Here is a 13,354-nt window from a genome sequence, read left to right on the forward strand (position 1 = left end):
GCAAGCAAGTACCTGCTCATTTATATGAAATTCCTACAAAAATAAGACATTGTTATCAACAAAATTGATCAGTATGGAGCATTTCAAAAGTGTAGTTTAAGTGCATTTAAATAATCACTTTACACTTCAAATTTTGACTTTGCAAAATATTTCCAAAAGTTTCAGGACAACCAATCTATTTCAGCTTTAAGGAAATAGTATTAATAGAAGAATTCCCTCATATAAAATGCCTTTTCTCCAGAGAAATAATTTTGCAATCAGCAATTCTAGGGTTTACAATCAAGTTCTGGACCCTGAACCTAGCTCTAATCATGTAATCTCTTTGGTCCCCAGTATCCTCATCTGGAAAATGTTGACACTTAAGCCCCTTTCAATGTGAAAACTATGCAAGCATTTATCAATTCTCAAAACCTCCTTATCAGTTAGAGAAGGTTCAGAAATTTCAATTGCATTGTTAAATAATAAAATAGAAGGGGTGGCTAGGTGCGCAGTGGATAGAGCACTGGCCCTGGAGTCAGGAGTACCTGAGTACAAATCCAACCTCAGACACTTAATTACCTAGCTGTATGGCCTTGGGCAAGCTACTTAACCCCATTTGCCTTAGAAAAACCTAAAAAAAAAAAAAAGTATAAATAATAATATGGAAGAAGTTGTGAATTCCTTGCCCATAGTCAGAAGTAGAGCAAGAACCAGAACCCAAAGCTGACTCCCCCAAAATATCACTACCACTATTGACAATTTACTACTTCAAAGTTTACCATCTCTATTATTGCTGCTAAAAAAAAAGCAGGAATAATTCCTAGGACATTTACAATATTATTTATTATATTTACAGTTTTATTACTAATTACTACCATAATAGTTTGAAAGACTGTTCTCACTTTTTTCTGTACAGCTCCATATAAAGAGCTAGCATTTAGAAATATGAATATAATCAATGTAAATCTACTCAAAATCTAGTATTGTTCCTAAATAAGAGTTTAAAACTTACATAAAAGTACTCAGTAAGTGATTAATAAGTAAATACATGATAGTATAAATATGCTTTTTGGTAAAAGAACATGAATCCAAGAATCTAAAAACTTAAGTCTTTTGTCCTTACTGATTTTAACTGATATCCATAAATTATAATCTTTCTGAGCCTCGGTTTTTTTTCCCGTGTGACTCTAACTGCTCATTTATAGAGATAATATCTCCTTCCAAAACTGTGATCTCATTCAGATGAAATAATAAAAGCCTTTGAAAACTTAAGACATTTTAAAAATGTTAGGAATTTTAAAATACATATTAGGAATAAAATAGGTGTTTTTCACCTTATGGTCATTTCACTTCTAATTTTCATTTCTATGAGAAATCAAAAATAAAACAACCATAAAGAAGTAAAATCTCTTATGATACCAGTTAGGATTTTTGACAGGAGTTCAGGAAGCCAACTGAAGCTTTGGGCTAAAATGGGCTTTGAGAACTGTATAAAGAAGTAAAGAAATAAGTATAGACTACAGAGAGCCAAGAGTTTGTTTAAAAATATTTCTAGAGGCTATAGTCCACATCAAGAACCTCAAATGGCCATCTAATATACTTCAATCACCACAACATTTGGAAAAATGTGGCCAATAGCCTCAGGATCATACATCTTGTCCTTGGAACAAGAAGAATATTTTTAACAAGCTATTTGGCCTAGTCAAGATTCAATATATATTGTCAACCTGCTAGCAATCAGCATGTTCCAAGATTAAAAACAAAGAAAACACATAATTTTCTACTCACAGAAGAACCTTCTTCCTCATGTAATCCTTCTTTCCTTAACTGTATTTTTTCTAATGGACGTAAATAAGGACTGTCCCAGCAGAACCATTCATCATAACGATGGTTCCAACGTTTGAAATGGATAAGCACTTTCCCTTCTTCATAATCAATTTCCTGTATGTGAGCTGGATACCTAAGTCAAAAGAAAAAAACTTTGTTTTTAAACATTCAAATTTTAGATTATTATTTAATGTTATAATATTCAAAATACATACTATCAAATTGATCCAAGTCATTCTGGAACTATGTCCAAAGGAATATAAAACTCTGCATACTCTTTAATCTAGCAATATTAGTAGTAGTACGTCTGTATCCCACAGAGAGCATAAAAAGGAGGAAAAGTCCCACATATACAAAAATGTTTATAGAAGGTCTTTTTTGTAATGGCAAAGAATTGGATAATGAGGGGATGGCCCATCAACTGGGGAATAGCTGAACAAATTATGATATATGAATGTGATGGAATATTATTGTTCTATTAGAAACCATGAGTGGTCAGACTTCAAAAAAAACCTGGAAACAATTTACAGCTGAGGAAATCAAAGCAATTCATAATCATATGAAAAACTGCTCCAAATCTTACTTATTAGAGAAATGCAAATTAAAGCATCTCTGAGATACCACCTCACATTTCTCAGACTGGCCAATATGACCAAAAAAGGGCAATGATCAATGTTGGAAGGGATACAGAAAATCTGGGACACTAACACAATTGTTGGAGCTATGAATTCATCCAACCTTCCTGGAGAACAAGTTGGAATTATGCCCAAAGGGCAACAAAAATGTGTATACCCTTTGATCCAGCAATACCACTACTGAAGAGATTATGAAAAACTGTAAAAACATCAATTGTACAAAAATATTCATAGCAGCCCTGTGTGGTGGCAAAGAATTGGAAATTAAGTGATTGTCCTTCAATTGGGGAATGACTTAACAAACTGTGGTATGTATATGTCATGGAACACTATTGTTCTATTAGAATCCAGGAGGGATGGGAATTCAGGGAAGCATGGAAGGATTTGCATGAACTCATGCTGAGCAAGGTGAGTAGAACAAGAAAACACCCTAACAGCAACATGGGGGTGATGATCAAACTTGATGGACTTGCTCATTCCATCAGTGCAATAACCAGTGACAATTGTGAGCTATCTGCGATGGAGAATACCATCTGTATCCAGAGAAAGAATTGTGGAATTTGAACAAAGACCAAAGACTACTACCTTCAAACTAGAAAAAAAAAAAAAAACAACGTTATATTATTATGTAATTTTGCTCTCTCATACTTTATTTTTCTTCCTTAAGGATATGATTTCTCTGTCATCACATTCAACTGAAATCAACGTATACCATGGAAATAATGTAAAAACTACTGTGGGGTGGGGGGAGGGAAGCAAGAATGTGGGGGAGAGAGAATTGTATAACTCAAAATAAAATCTTTCTAAAAAAAAAAAACCTGGAAAGAGTTGCATACACTGACACTGAATGAAGTGAACAGACCCAGAGGAAGACTTTGTACACATTAACAGCAAGTGTGTGATAATCAACTATGATGGACTTAACTCCTCTAAGCAGTTCAGTCAGTGATTAAGGGCAATTCTAAAAGACTTGTGATAGAAAATGGCATCTACATCCAGAAAAAAAACTATGGAATCTGAATGCAAAACAAAGCATTTTATGGTTCTGATTCTTCTTTCACAACATGACTAATATGGAAATGTTAAACATTTTTGTATATGTATAACCTATATCAGATTACTCACTGACATGGAGGGAGGAAGAAAAATGTGGAACTCAAAAATCTTACAAAAAAAGATAATGTTAAGAATTATCATTGCATGTAGCTGAAAAAAATAAAGTAACATTTAAAAAAAATTCAAAATATATACTATCAAATTGAGCCAGTCATTCTGGAAAGTAATTTGGAACTGTTGCCAAAGAGCTATAAAGCTGTACATACCCTTTAACTTAGCAATACACTATTAGGTCTATATTCCCCAAAGAATTCAAAGGAAAAAGAAAAAGGACCTACATATACAAAAATATTTATAGTGGCTCTTTTTGTAATGTCAAAGAATTGTAAATTGAGGAGATATCCACCATTTGAGAAATGAGTGAACAAGTTGGGGTAGAAGACTATGATGCAATATTGTGATGTAATATAAGAAATGACAAGCACGATGCTTTCATAGAAATCTGGACTTACATGAACTGCTGCAAAGTGAAAAGAGCAGAACCAGAAAAATCATTGTAAATAGTAACAATAATACTGTACATGTGGAGATTTTCAAAATTGTTCAATCTGTACTGAGGCAGAAGTCTAAGGCAACAGGTCCATGGTCTTCTCTAATCAAGTATACCTCAGATCTTCCTTATGATCTGAGATACTCCAAGTCTTGGTTTTATTTATAGTACCTGATAACTAGACAACATAGATAGAGCACTCCAAAAATACAGACTCTGATTTCATGGATCGACCTTGCCCATGACTCTCTAGGAGGGTCCATGCAAAATGGAGAATCCCACTGGTTGACAAACAAGATAGTGGGAAGATATCAATTGACCTTCCAGGAGGTTCTACCAAAATTGATGAGCAAATTCATGGGGTTGGGCCAAAAATCAGATATCAAAACCTCTACATGGACTAACAGGCAGGTAGAAGGGCAGATTGCAGGCCAGCAACCAGAATCACATTGGCTAAGAAATCATCTCCCCATTTTGGGCAATAAATGGATGACAAGGAATGGAGGGAAAACAAAAAGCTAGAGGACTTTCCATGTAATTGAGACACTTGGGTTCAATCATCATAAAAAGGAAAAATGTAGAGGTCCCCTAGCTAGTTTCCTAAATGCAATTCAAATCTCTGAGACTTAATATAATCACCACCCCCAAGGAATCATATCAAACTGATTAATACTGATTGGAATAATATATAGGTCCAATTAATCATCTATCAAAATTGATCAACTGTGAATGACAACTATTCTCAACTATCCATCTTCATAGAAAAAACTAGAAGAAACTGAATGCAGATGGAACCCCCCTTTTTTTTTTTTACTTTACTATTCGATTGTTTGGATTTGAGTTTGCTTTATCAACAAGGCTCATATGCTAGTCCTAGAGTCAGGAGGCCTGAGTTTAAATCCTGTCTCAGATGCTTAATAAAAATTACCTATTTGTGTAACCAAGGGCAAGACACTTAATCCCCAATTTGAGTCAACCAATTCAATGTTCCCATTAACTTCTGTTGAATATAGGCTAGCAACAGTCATTCTTCAACTGATGAGTGGTCAAGAAATATAAAGAAATTCTTGAAAGAAACATAAATTATCAGCAATCACAAGAACATATATAAGTATAAAACAGAAATTCAAATGTTTTAAAAAGTGAGGTTGCATTTAGGTATCATTCATATGAGTAATGACTATATAGCTCAAGGAGATTATTAATGGGGGGAGGGAGACTTTAGGCGAAAATTCTGGAAATAAATTAGGTTTCTATCCAATGGGGAATATTTAAACAAATGACACATGAATGAAATTCAGGGATACTTAAATTCAAGTCCATAAATTTTTTTTAAAATTTTTTGATCACTGCATTTCTACATAATTAGTTTCTTTTATAAACATTCTAAGAAGGGCACCATATTGTTACAGGGGTCCATGACACAAAAAAGCTTAAGAATTACTGCTTCGTGATGAACAATAAACATGAACTATTCTAAAAAATAAAAGAATACAAATGAGATGTTATACAGAGCCAAGAAAGTAGATCCAAAATTAGACCCAAGTATTATGCATATGTATATATATATATGTATATATATATATATATATACACACACACACATACAATTCAGAAAAACAAGGAAAATGTTTTATAGCTAAATTAAAGCATATATATATGTATATGTATATTAGTGTGTTGTGTGTAGGTCTTAATGATCTCTAAATAGTAAGTTACAAAAATGCCTGATAATTTTCAGACTCTTCTTTTTTGTCAGCTGGTTTTTGCTTTCAAGATTTTTTTTTCTCTTATTTTCTTACTCAAGTATATAAGTCAATGGAGGTAAAAATAAAATTTGTGTAAAATTTAATTATATTTAAAAGGGCACATATTGCTCCTAAGCCTAGTAATCTTACACACACACACACACAGAGCAATATTAAGTTACAAAGTGCTTCACCTTTGTCTCATTTGATTCTTAACAACTCTGTGATGTCAGTAGTTTTAAAGAGTTTATCTTACAGATAAAGTAAGTGAAGATCAAAGAAGTAAAGGAACTATTCAAAGTCACATGGCTTGTATCTGAGCAGGAAGTCAAACTCCAAGTATGTTTTTTCTGCAAAAATCTATTGCCTCAGAGCAGCTAGGTGGCATAGTGAGTATTGGCCCAAGAATCAGGAGGACCTGAGTATAAATTGGGCCTCAGACACTGAATAATTACCTAGCTGTATGACCTTGGGCAAGTCACTTAACCTAATTTCCTTAAATAAATAAAAATGTTTAAAAATTTATTGTCTTGTCAATTCAGTAAAAATATAAAAAACTCAATACTAGGAGTTGGAAGAGTATAGAAAAACATTAAAAAAAAAAAACAGGGGTTGGAACAGCCTTACATGGAGCAAAGTATAGAATACCAGTCCTGGAGTCAGGAAGATCTTGATACTTACTAGCTGTGTGACCCTGGACAAGTCATTTAACCCCATTGCCTCACAACTCAACCCTCCCAAAAAAATGATTTTACTTTCATTTAACAAATATGTATTAACACACAAGGCAGTGAGTTTTACAATCTAAAAAGAAATTAGCTATATAAAATTACAAAATTTAACTTTGTACAAGTTAAGGAAGATGAAATAGTAACTTAAAATCATTGGAATCCTAACCCTCTCCTATGTGTAACATTGTCAGTGCTCACCTATCCCCATATATCACTTCAATAAATATCACTTCACAAACTTGACATGGCCCAAATCCCTGCCTTACTTAATAGTCTGAATAACAAAGTCAAAGCATTAAAGAAACAAAGCAATTTCAATCCTTTGTGATTTAACATTTTCCAAAATATACTGAAAAGATGTTTGAGTTCCAAGCGGATCCGTGACTGAAATATAAAATGTCATATCATTAACAAATTACAAGTAAGGCATAAAATACAGAGAATAGAGGGAAACACAAAAGATAAAGTGGATAGTCTTGAAAAAAACTAAAATGGTGTGCAAAAACAATATTGTGCAAAATCGTATACAAAAATTGATAAAGTTAAAATTAAGAAGAAAAACAATTAACCAGAGAAAAAAAATTGTGAAACAAGTTTCTCTGATAAAGTTGTAATAAAGGACCTGACTTGAAATGACCATTATTATTCCCCAGTAGGTTCTCAAAGGAAGAAATCTAAATTATCAAAAATGATATTAAAAAATGCTCCAAATCAATAATAAGAGAATTGCAAATTAAAATAGATATGACATTTTCTCTCATATCTTTCAGATTAGCAGAGGTGACAAAAAAAAGGAAAATGATTATTGATGAAGGGGCTTCTGGAAAGCAGTCACTATATGTGGATGTAATGAAATATTATTATACCGTATGAGTTTCAGAAAAACCTGGGAAGACTTTTGTATTAAATGCTTCAGAGTAAAGTGAGAACCAGAAAATTTTATACAGTAATGATAATGTTACAAAGAAAAATAACTTTGTAACATTTCATCAGTACAATGACAGACTTTATAACTTTGATCAGTACAATGACAAACCACTATCCAAAGGACAATCTACTCATCCACTTCCTGACAGAGAAGTGATGAATTCAAGCTGAAGAATTAGACCTATTTTTAGATATGATGAACATAAATTTGTTTTATTTGACTATTCCTATTACAAGGATTATGTTTTTTCTCTTTTTGAGAGGGGAGATTTCAGGGATAGCGATGGAGTTGACACCAAAAAAGAAAAGTCACTAGAGCATTTTTTTTAAAGAAAACAATTTCAGTTCAAAAGGAAAAATGGGCAAGCAGCACAGTTTTGAAAGTAACATCGTAAAATAATTATATACTTTTTTTAAAAAAGTCAGCTGTACATGTTAGAGATTGAAATATTTTTTTACAAGAATCTTATTGTCTGATCTTGTCATCTCTTAGATTTCTCTTCTCTTCTTTAAGGATATGATTTCTCTCTCATCACACCCAATTTGGACCAAGGTACAACATGAAAACAAAGTAAAGACTGACAGAGTGCTTTCTGTGGTGGGGAGGGAAGCAAGATGGGGGTGGGGGAATTGTAAAACTCAAATAATATCTTTAATAAAAATTAATTTTAAAAAAACAATCTTTTTTCTAGTGTCCTTTGTATATGAAAATATTTTTTGGTGCTTGTTAAATTCAGAATCAAAAAATATTGATTCTATTAGATGTTACCACAAAAAGTATTGCTATGGATATTTGATATTGAAATAAAGGAGGGGCAGCTAGGTGGCGAAGTGTATAAAGCACTGGCCCTGGAGTCAGGAGTACCTGGGTTCAAATCCAGTCTTAGACACTTAATGATTACCTAGCTGTGTGGCCTTGGGCAAGCTACTTAACCCCATTTGCCTTGCAAAAACCTAAAAAAAAAAAATTTTTAAAGCATCAAAATTTAAAAAAAAAACAAAGGACACTTTCATTTAACTGAGCACAATAATGGGATCACCAGGACAAAGAATGTTCACCAGGACAAAGAATGTGAAGAGTGTAACAACTTTTCTAGCATAAAGTGATTTTTCTCAAAAAGAAAAAAAGGAGAGGCACAAAATAGATGCACACTGATTGAAGAATGGCTAAACAAACTGGGACATGAATACAATGGAATTATTACACTGTAAAAACTTACATGGATCTCACACAAAAAAAGATACTAAGAGAACAAAACATATAATGACCACAATAATATAAATGAATATTGAAACATATTAGAAATCAGATTAAAAGGAATGACTAATCTTGGTTCTGGAAAACCAATAATGAAATGATTTTTTTAATTAAATTTAATCTTTTTCAAATATGCAAACCCAGCTTCTCTCCTGCCTATTAAAATTTCAGCACTTGGTCATGTCCAAAAAATTTTAGGTCTCCATGTGCAGAGTCTATCCACTCTGTCAGGAGATGGGCAGAATGCTTGATCATCAGGACTCAGGAACAGTATTCAAGGGAGGCTAGGTGGCGCAGTGGATAGAGCACTGGCCCTGGAGTCAGGAAGACCTGAGTTCAAATCTGACCTCAGACACTTAATATAATTACCTAGCTGTGTGGCCTTGGACAAGTCACTTAACCCCATTGCCTTGCAAAAAAAAAACCTTAAAAAAAAAGGAATGGTGTTCAGTTGTTCCCTCAATCTGAGTTGCAAAGTCTTTTACAGTTTGTTTTGACAATAGTAGGTGAGTTCTCATTTCACAATGAAATCAGTTCATATATGTCTTCACCATTTCTCTCAAACTATCCCTTTCACCATTAATGAAATATACTTTCTTCCTCTTAGTAAAGCTAGTGGATTACAAATGTAAAATGCTGTTTATAATGTCAGATGTAGTAACGCTAAGTAACGCTAATTTTTATTTAAATTTTTTCTTAGTTATAAGAGTTCTTGGGGTGGCTAGGTGTTGCAGTGGATAGAGTACCGGCCCTGGAGTCAGGAGTTACCTGAGTTCAAATCCAGCCTCAGACACTTAATAATTACCTAGCTGTGTGGCCTTGGACAAGTCACTTAACCCCATTGCCTTGCAAAAAAAAAAAACCTTAAAAAAAAAAGGAATGGTGTTCAGTTTGTTCCCCCTGGAGTCAGGAGTACCTGAGTTCAAATCCAGCCTCAGACACTTAATAATTACCTAGGTGTGTGGCCCCCTTGGGCAAGCCACTTAACCCCACTGCCTTGCAAAAAAAAAAAAAAGAGTTCTTAAGGAAGCTAGTGGACCAGTGGATAAAGTGCTGAGTCAAGAAGACTGAGCTCTGTGGCCAAGCTGTCTGCCTTAGTTTATTTAAAAATAAAATGGGATTAATAATATCTAACTAGATTATAAGGTTCAAATGAGATAATTTTCATAAAAGCACATTACAAAGTACCTTATACATATTAAGTACTACATAAATGTTTATTCCCCACCCCCTCTATAGAAGACATATTGTTAAGAAATGGTATAACCCTAACAGCAACATGGGGATGTTGATCAACTTTAATCGACTTGCTTATTCCATCAGTGCAATAATCAGGGTGAACTTTGGGTTATCTGCGATGGAGAATACCATCTATATACAAAGAATTGTGGAGTTTGAACAAAGACCAAAGACTATTAAGTTTAATTTAAAAAAATTATCTTATTATATAATTTTGTTGTTTCTTATACTTTATTTTTCCTTCCGTAAGGATATGATTTCTATCTCATCACATTTAATTTTGATCAACGTATACCATGGAAACAATATAAAGACTAACAAATTGCCTTTTGTGGGGGGTGGGAGGAGGGAAGCAAGATTTGGGGAAAAACTGTAAAATTCAAAATAAATAAAATCTTTCTAAAAAAAAGAAATGGGGTGGGGCTAGGTGGCACAGTGGATAGAGCACCGGCCCTGGAGTCAGGAGTACCAGAGTTCAGGTCCAGCCTCAGACACTTAATAATTACCTAGCTGTGTGGCCTTGGGCAAGCCACTTAACCCTATTTGCCTTGCAAACCCCCCCCCCCAAAAAAAGGCATAAAAAACAAAACTTTCATAAATAACTTTTATAAAACTTTTAATAATAAAGTAAAATATATTAGTCACTTCCTGACATAGGAAAGAGAATACAGATGATTATTTAACTTTTTGATGATTCAGAGTAATTATTATGGTCAACTATTATACTATGTAGTTAATGATATCATAGACTCAGAACCAGAAGGAATCTAAGAGAGCTAACCCCTACCCAAATGACAAATCCTAATTACTACACCAAGAGTAAGTGGTCACCATTAAATATCTGTTAAAACCTCTAATACAGGAGGTAGCTAGGTGGTACAATGGATAGAGCATTGGTCCTGTAGTCAGGAGGACTTAAATTCAAATCTGGCCTCAAACACTTAATAATTGCCTAGTTGTATGACCTTGGGCATTGACCATTAAGACATTGACCATTGCCATAAATAAGTAAATAAACAAATAAATAAAATTAATTTTAAAAAGATCTCTAATACAAGTGAACTACCCCATAAAAGCAGTCCATTACATTTTTGGATATTTCTAACTGCTCAAATGTTTGTTTTTTTCTTATTTTGAATTGTCTTTCTAATACTGGATTTAATCTATAATGCAGTTATATAAAAACAATGTATATAAAATTTCAACATAATACTTTCAAAGGTGTCCTCCTTGCCTGTTTTTTCCTTTTGAACTGAAATTCTGTTCTCTTCATTTAAAAAATAAAGATTTATATTTACAGGATTTGCCCTGGAATCTGGCTGTTAATTTGATTTCTCCTTTCTTCAATAAATAACTTGATTTCCAGATACAGAAATAGAACATAACAGTATAACAAAGCTACCTCACTGTAAATCAATTACCAAGAAGCTAAAATCAGTCTTCTAAACCTTTTTTTAAAACACCAAAATAATATGTTCCTTGACTTTTATCAGGACTCAAAATATGCCATTTTGGTATTCAAAATTACTTCAAATTCCCAGTCCTAACTTGAACTTCTTTTCCTGATCATTATTAGCATAATCAGCTTTCTAATTTTTCTAATGGAAACACTGCCATCTGGTGGACCTGAGATTATTCCCATTGAAGACCAAAACCAAATCCATCAAGGGATCAAAGAACTGTAGATGGAAGGTATTGCAGAGACTATCTAACCTAACTCCCTGAATTTACAAAGTAAGTAACTGAGTTCCAGAAAGGGAAAGTGAATGCTTAGTGGCATACAAGAAGCTAACAGAAGAGCAGAATTTATCATAGGTCCTCTTAATTCCATATCTAGTGTTTTTTCCACTAAACTGCATTCTTCTATGAGTTTCTTATCAGGTTAGAATGCTGGGTGCTACTTAATCAAGGTTTCCTATAGGAAAAGATATCTAAGGGCAAGAAAAAGCAAAAGAAAATAAATTATCAATGATGGTAAGGTTAAAAGAGAGAAGACTTTATAAAAGATGTCCAGAGTAAGGTCTGGATTCTCAGATAAAAGGTGAAGGAAACCAAGGAACTATAGGAACAACAGTACAGAAGTGCTGATGACTTAAGCTTGAAAAAAAGTGTTAGGGAAATCCGACAGTGTCTTACATACAGTAGATGCTATATAAGTTTTTATTCCCACCCTTCCATTGAAGATATATTGTTAAGAAATGATATATGGGGGCAGCTAGGTGGCATAGTGGATAAAGCACCAGCCTTGGAGTCAGGAGTACCTGGGTTCAAATCCAGTCTCAGACACTTAATATTTACCTAGCTGTGTGGCCTTGGGCAAGCCACTTAACCCCATTTGCCTTGCAAAAACCTAAAAAAAAAAAGATATAAAGTGCATACCCTTTGATCCAGCAATACCACTACTGGGTCTATACCCTGAAGAGATTATGAAAAAAGGGTAAAAACATCATTTGTACAAAAATATTCCTAGCAGCCCTGTGTGGTGGCAAAGAATTGGAAATTAAGTGAATATCCTTCAATTGGGGAATGACTTAACAAACTATGGTATATATATGTCATGGAACACTACTGTGCTATTAGAAACCAGGAGGGATGGAAATTCAGGGAAGCCTGGAAGGATTTGCATGAACTGATGCTCAGCAAGATGAGCAGAACAAGAAAAACATTGTACACCCTAACAGCAACATGGGGGTGATCATCAAACTTGATGGACTTGCTCATTCCATCAGTGCAACAATCAGGCACAATTTTGGGCTGTCTGCAATGGAGAATACCATCTGTACCTAGAAAAAGAATTGTGGAATTTTAACAAAGACCAAAGACTATTGCCTTCAATTTAGAAAAAAAAATTATCTCTTTTTGTAATTTTGCTATCTTTTATACTTTATTTTTCTTCCTCCAGGATATGATTTCTCTCTCTCATCACATTCAACTTAGATCAATGTACAGCAAGGAAACAATGTAAAGACTAACAGAAATGCCTTGGGGGGGGAGGGAAGAATGGAGAAAAATTGCAAAACTCAAAATAAAATCTTTAAAAAAAGAAATGATATTAAAAAAGCTTCAATAAAACTTTTAAAAGTTAGGATAGTAGATATGAAGTTACAATCTTCTGAGGTCCTAGAACTGCACTCTTTGGTGATTAGCTTGGGCACTTGTTAAGCCAGTCTTGAGTAATTTGAAGTACTTCCTCTTACCCACATATTGTTCCATTTTGCATACTAGTTATTTATGTATGTACTATATATGTATTATATTCCCTAATTAGTATGTGAACTCCACAAAGGTAGGAGGCTAATCAAACAACAAACAGTTTGACTTTGCACCAGAGAGAATGCTAGATAGATGTGACATCAAGTTATCTTGGGGTCAGGCACTTCTGAGATAAACTATGTCACCCCAGG

Source organism: Macrotis lagotis, chromosome 1, assembly GCF_037893015.1.
Source record: "Macrotis lagotis isolate mMagLag1 chromosome 1, bilby.v1.9.chrom.fasta, whole genome shotgun sequence".
In the NCBI taxonomy this organism is placed as follows: domain Eukaryota; kingdom Metazoa; phylum Chordata; class Mammalia; order Peramelemorphia; family Peramelidae; genus Macrotis; species Macrotis lagotis.